Source organism: Trichosurus vulpecula, chromosome 7 (genome assembly GCF_011100635.1).
Source record: "Trichosurus vulpecula isolate mTriVul1 chromosome 7, mTriVul1.pri, whole genome shotgun sequence".
NCBI classification, from domain to species: Eukaryota; Metazoa; Chordata; class Mammalia; order Diprotodontia; family Phalangeridae; genus Trichosurus; species Trichosurus vulpecula.
The window spans coordinates 90,361,163-90,368,459 of record NC_050579.1 but is presented as its reverse complement, the minus strand read 5'-3'; the positions used below and the strand labels follow the sequence as shown (position 1 = coordinate 90,368,459).

Sequence of the window (7,297 nt, the reverse complement as noted above, 5' to 3'; positions counted from 1 at the left end):
ATACAGAATAGAGAAAAGAAACAAAAACATATCATAAACTTAAATATTGAAACTTAAATACAAAGTAAGAATGAAAAAAGCATGTCATATGCATAGCAGAACATAAGAGAGGATTCAAAATATGTGACAACAAATTTTTATTTCAAGAAAGCCTGTGTGATAAATAATACACCTTGTGTTGAGAATTGTCTATATTTTCTTTGCTTTCTTGTGTTTTGTTCTCTGCTGTGCACTTTGAAACTTTTTTCCCTCCCCCCACCCCCCCCCGAAGACTACAATATAGTTTAGATATGTTTCTCAGTATATACATACACATATATACATGCTTATATAAACATATACTTTCCCAAACATACTCTACTCCTGACCTTTGTTTTCATGTTTGTACATATCTCTTCTTTCCTATTCCTCCTGCCTCATCTACTTTACTTCTACCCACTACATCGCCCTCCTATTACTTGCCTGCCCCCCTCCTCCACCAAACACCCAGCCCTCCTATTACTTGCCTTCCCCCCTCCAAGGATCCCTCCCCTATCCTCCCACTCCCATTGATCTAAATACCCTTTACCTGCTCCGTCATTCTCCCCTCTAAAAATCCCTCCCTTTTCCTAATCCATCCCTTGTCTTCTCCCCCCTGACTATACCCTTACCATTTTATTTCTTCTAGATTTAGAAGACCTTTATACTCTTCTAAATATATATGTTACTCTTCTAAATAGATATGTATTTTTCCCTCTTAAACGCATTCCTGTCCTCTTTTTCCAGCTGGAATCATGGTGGGTGTAGAAGAAAGAAGAAGCTACCACTCATTCCAGAATCCCTTCTGAAAAAGTGAAAGGCTTTTGCAATACTGAAGGCCAAACACTTGAAGAAGAAGACGGCTATTAAAAAGCTCCGTAAGATATGGAGAAAAGTTGTCTATGAAAAAGCTAAAGCCTACCATAAGGAGTATAGACAGATGTACAGAAGTGAAATCCAGCTGGCTAGAATGGCACGCAAAGCTGGCAACTACTATGTACCTGCTGAACCCAAGTTAGTTTTTGTGATCAGAATCAGAGGTATCAATGGTGTTAGGCCAAAGGTCCAAAAAGTATTGCAACTTCTTCATCTTGGCCAAATCTTCAATGGCACTTTTGTTTAACTTAACAAAGTTTAGATTAACATGCTGAGGATTGTGGAACCATACATTGCATGGGGTTACCCAAACCTGAAGTCTGTTAATGACTTGACTTACAAACATGGTTATGGCAAGATCAAGAAACAGAGGATTGCCCTGATGAATACTACCCTTATTGCAAAATCTCTTGGTAAATATGGAATTATCTGCATGGAGGACTCAATCCATGAGATCTACATTGTTGGCAAGCACTTCAAAGCTGCCAACAACTTCCTGTGGTCCTTCAAATTATCTTCTCCACAAGGCAGAATGAAGAAAAATACTACACATTTTGTGGAAGGTGGAGATGCTGGTAACAGGGAAGACCAGATCAACAGGCTTATTAGAAGAATGAACTAAAGTTCTCTGCCATGATTATTTTTCTAATGGTCTGTTAATAAAAATGCCTGTGACAAAATTAAAAAAAAAACCCATTCCTGATGAAAGTGAGTTATCAGAACTATCAGCCTTCCTCCTCCATCTACATCCTCTGTATCCATTCTTCTTCTTGCACCACTTTTGTACAAAATAGTTACTCTTTTTAGCTGTTTCTAAACGGTTTTACTTTTTAAATTCATATCATAGTCAGGTTTATCCCCCTCTTTCTTACAACCATGACAATTATTAATAGGAATGTTAGACATACATTTTACATTTTATGTTATATAAAAGGTAAACAGTCTGTTCTTATAGTCAGTCTTTTGTATGTACCTTATGTTTCTCTTGGTTCTTGTATGTCAAATCTTCTATTAAGTTGAGGATTTTTTTAAACAAAGTCTTGAAAGTCTGAAGGTTTGTCAAATGTCTATTTTTTTCATTCTTTGATAATACTGAAATTTGAAGGGTATGATATTTTCAGCCAGAGCCCCAGGTCTTCTGCTCTTTGATATATTGTGTTCCAAGACCTGCGGTCCTTTAATGTCTCTGCTGCTAGGTCTTCTGTAATTCTAATTGTGGCACCATCATGTTTTAATTGTTTTAATCTTGATGCTTTTAATGTTTTATGCTTGAGCTTGGGGTTTCAGAACTTAACTATGATGTTCCTATGAGTTTTCCTCATAGGATCTCTTTTAAGTGGTGTTCGATGGATTTTTCCTATTCCCACTTCCCTGCCTTGTTCTAATGCTTCAGGACAATTTTCTTTAATTATTTCCTGTATTATTGTGTCAAGATTCTTTTTTTGATCATAACTTTCAGTTACTCTGATTATTTTTATATTTTCTCTTCTTGATCTATTCTCCAAATCTATTGTTTTTCTTATGTTTCACCTTCTCTTCTATTTTTTTCATTATTCATGTTTTATTTAATTATTTCTTGCTCTCTTATAACTTTACTGGCTTCACTTTGCCCAGTTCTACTTTTCAAGGTGTCATTTTCCTCCTTGAGATTCTGGATCTCCTTTTCCTTTCATAACCTTCTTGTTTTTCTCAGATTATTTTTATTTTTTTAATTTATTTTTAGTTTTTCCTTCATCTCTGTCATTTGGTTTTTAAAGTCTTTTTTAAGATCTTCTATAAATTCTTTTTGGGCAAGTGACCATTTGACATTGCTCTTTGGGGGTTTCTTTACTTCAATATCCTCCTCTGAAGGTGAACCCTGGTCATCTCTATTCCCATAGTAGGTTTCTATGGTTGGAGTCTTTTTCCTTTGCCTGTGCATTTTTTTTGTGGTAATGATTTTTGTAATCATCTCTACCCCTAGAGTACGGGAAATGGTGCCTCTTGCCCCAGATCTTCAGTTCCCTCTGGCCTGGAACCAAAGACAAACTGCCAACCTCCTATCAGTGCCCACAGCCAGTTGCTTTCTGCCCCACTGCTTCTGCACTCACCTTCTGTATGCTGGTTCCTTCTCACCCCCACCACTCCTCACAGCACAGTTGGGTCTGGTGTTCCTCATCAGCAGAGGTTCCCACAATCTTCCTGGACTCAAACACATGACTCCCCTCACTATCCTGGGGTGCAAAATTCCAGTGGCTGGGGCTGAGGCAGCCTCTCAAGCCAACTAACCCTGGGACTTGCAACTAGTTGTTTAAGAGGCTTGCCCACTTGTGGTTAAATTGGAACCCAGTCTGGAGGTGTTTACTCCTCCCAGAGACCAAAACTGGTCCTGGGATTTTTCTTCCCACCTTCTCGAATTGTTTTAGGAAGATCCTGGTTGTGCCCCTATTCTTCTTTGTCTCCACCCACAGTTTGTTCTCCCTAAGGTGCTATTTTAACTCTTTTGTGGGGGAAAACCATGAAAGCTTGGAATTTTCTGATCTGCTCTGCCATCTTCCCAGAATCCTCTCCTAGAGTTAGAATTTCAGTGTAGGTCTTTTCATGCATTATACCACTCTGATCTCTGATGAGTGTTGAGATAGGCACAGGATTGAATACATAATGGAAGTCAAGCTGAGTTCCATTTGGGAAATTGGGTAGCACTGCTTGCTACTATAAAAGCCCATCTTGGTGATAGTATGTTTGAAATATCATGATATCAAAATAAGTCCCTTTACAAGATGCAAGACCAGGACATGGATCCAAGAAAAGGAGATGAGTTGTCTAATGCCACGATAAAAGGCAACAAAAGAACATTGTGGTTTCTACTATGTAATTCAGAAATGTCAAATGAAGCAGATTGACTGATTGATCCAACACATTGGATAGGACCTCTGGGGAGGATTGATGAGGAAATACTGGCAAGAAATCCTACATAATGAGAAGGTGTGGATGGGTTGCCTTCTGTACCAGAGAATAGTATGTATGGCATGAAAACATTGATCTCTGAATTATATTGAAGTATGAGTTCTTAGCCCCTTGGTCATATCTATGATTAAGCTAGCCATCATTTATTAGATTTAAACTGGTTGTATTCAGTTCAATATTTTGTTACCTTAGTATTATGTTTTGTATTTCACTCAACAATAATTAATGATATTTTATACAGCTGATGTACTTTTCTTCTCGCTTTCTTTTTAATGACTCCATTTCTTTAAAACCTACACTCTCAAGCAATGATGCTATCTAAAATTATCCCTGAGGGAAAAAGATAAATTCCTCTTTTATTTCTGTTTAGTTCCATGTATGCAACTATATCATGCTATTTAAAAATCCACATACATATTGTCAATTTAAGCTTTTTTTGAGAACATCGAAAATCCTCTTGAGTACTTAATAGTGCTGTTTTATATAAAAAACAGGCAATACTAAAGATAACATATTCTTTCAAATGGAAATATGATCGAGGTGACAACAGAAACATTTTTTTTCATGGATTATTTGAAGAATTTTTAAGTTGTGGAATCCAGAATAAGACAGCAATTCAGAGGACAATCTGCTAGTCCACCTTTAATGGAGAAAGCTGTCCCCTTGGCTCTAGAGAAGTTGGCTAGGGCTGCTACCTAATTTGGTTTGATAAGGAAGAGAATTTGTGGCAAAATTACATCCCTATTTTCACAGTTGGTTTGTCACCTGGAAGAAACAAAAATTTGTCAAGTATCACGCCATTGTTATCCTAAAAAATATTTCCATCAAAGCATTGGTCCATCTGTGTGTATAGTTTTATACTAAGCATTTTTGTTGTACAAAGCAATATGTCAATGTGGCCCCTGCTTTCTAATGGTTCTTAGTCTAAGACACAAAAACTAATGTAAACCTACAGGCCACACTATGCAAAGGGCTGGCAGGATCAGTGCTGGCCTTTGTAATATTTCACACATAACTGTTCCAGTCAAAAGTCAAGTGGTGTCCCATTCAATGCTTCTTATTCTCATCTCCTTTTCTTCCTCCTTCTCCTCTCTTCCTTTTCCTTGCTGTCCTTATCATCTCCCTTAACTTCTTTTCCACCTCATCATCTTCCTTTTAACCTTTCATTTTCCTCTTCCTTCTCCTTTTCCTTCTTATGCTCTTCTTTGCTTTTTTCTACTCTTCCTTTTCATCTTTTTCTCCTCCTCCTTCTCTAACTTTTCCTTCTCCTCCTACTTATCCTTCTCCTCCCCTCTCCTCCTTCCCCTTATTTTCTTCATCTATTCTTGTCCTTATTGTCTTATCTTCTTTCTCCTTCTCCTCCTTGACTTCAAAAAGACACACTAAACAGATGTGTTTTCTATATATAAGTTTACACATCTTAAATAGACATATTTAGACCTATATATAAATATATAGACATATAAAATACACATATTTATGTATAAATTTTACATATGTATGTGCACATATAAAACACATTCATAAATATAAACATTATATATAAACATATAGACAAAAATAAATAAACAATGTAGACAGACAAACAAATACAGTGGCATGAATAAGGTATCACAAACTAAACTGAGATGATTAAAGTTAAATTTTAAGAAACATACAGGAACAAAGTATAATGTTTGGGATTTAATTACAAGATGATGATGATGGTGGAGACCTATAACCTTTTAAGCTTTATAAAATTCTTTATACATCAATTAATCTATCAGTCAATAAGCATTTAGTAAGTGATTACTCTGTGCCTAGCACTGTGCTAGTACTAGAATACAAATACAAAGAATGAGACAATCCCAATTCTGATAAGGTTTATGGTTTTTAAAAAAATATTAATTTTACTTTTAGTTTATGGAATAAAACAACCACTTCTATAACGTAGTACAGGGTGTTCCTAAAGTCTGGACACATAGGCAAAAATGTATATTTTCAAGAAACGAAATGAATGAAATTCTTAACAACATTTTATTCAATTGGAATATTAACAAATACATCTTCAATATGATTTCCATCATTTGTGATGCAAAGGTTGATGCACTTTGCAAGATTCACGTGAACTTGATGCAATAACTCCACATTGCTGTCAATTTTAGCATATTCACACTTTATGCATTTAATCAAGTGTCTTGCATCTGTGATTTTCATTGGGTACACCTTCTCCTTTAGCATACCCCAGAAAAAGAAATCAAGGGGCCTAAGGTCTGTTAATACTCCAATTACATAAATGAAATGTTGTTGAAAATTTTTGCCTATGTCTCCAGACTTTAGGGATACCCTGTATAATAAAAAAGATGATTGCACATGAAACTTCAAAGCTATTATTTACAACTTGGTATTTCTTTTTAATAGATAATAAAATTGTTAGGTAAGTTTCTTTTTTTATTCTCACCACTCCACCCTGCCCTAGAGAGGGCTACCATTAGACATAAATATGCATATATATGTGTGTATATATATTTATACATTTTATGTATACTTCTATTTTTCTGTTATTTCTCTGGATTCAGCTAGTATCTTCCTTCATATGTCTTTTGTAGTTAATTCAGGTATTTATAATAGTAAAAATCACTTATTCATTCAAAGTTATTCTTAAAACAATTTTGTTGTTACTGTAAACAACATTCTCTAGGTTCTGCTCATTTTGCATTTCATTATTTTCTGCAAGTCTATCTATGTTTTTCTAAGATTATGGAGCTTATAATTTCTTATATCATTGAATCTTATGCTTTTGGGATTGAGTATATATAAATATGTGTGTGTATATATACATACATGCACACATAATGCATACATATGTGTATGTATATATGTATATACACATATGAAGAGAAGGCTTCTGTTAACAAAGAATGGAAAGAAAAAAAAATGCATTAGAGTTCTCCCTGATGGCCAATATAAAGGTGTGGAGGCAGGAAAGGGTATATCATGTGTGAAAGATAGACTTGAACCCAGGTCTTCTGATTCCACATTAAGTACTCTTTCCACTAACTCACCATAAACAGAGCCTGGGTAAATCACACTGCCAGGTGCAGGTGAACAACACCACTGAGTTCAAAGGGAGACTTTAATTAATGCATTTTGACCCAATATGAGGGTTTTTGACCCAAATAAGAGGTCTCAGTTTAACAGCTTTGAACCCAAAGAGATCCATTCTGGGACCATATAGCATATCTTGCTTTGGATTATAGGTCTGCATTGGCCAATATTATTGTGTGTTTTTCTTTTGTATTGTATTGTATTGGTTTGTGTTACTTTAAATGTTATAGAGAAGAGTAATTTAGGAAAGGGTACATTCAGCTATATAGTCTTAAATATGTCATGAAAGCAACAAATCCTCCTAGGAAGAAATTTCCCTCCGTGGTATAGCATTGCCCAATTAGGTGTATTATTACCATCATTCATGGCT

General features: G+C 35.5%; 1 pseudogene; it reads left to right on the top strand.

Moving 5' to 3' along the window:
- Positions 1-758: 758 nt before the first annotated feature.
- On the top strand, positions 759-1,516 carry LOC118858703 (annotated as a pseudogene).
- The last annotated feature ends 5,781 nt before the right edge of the window (positions 1,517-7,297 follow it).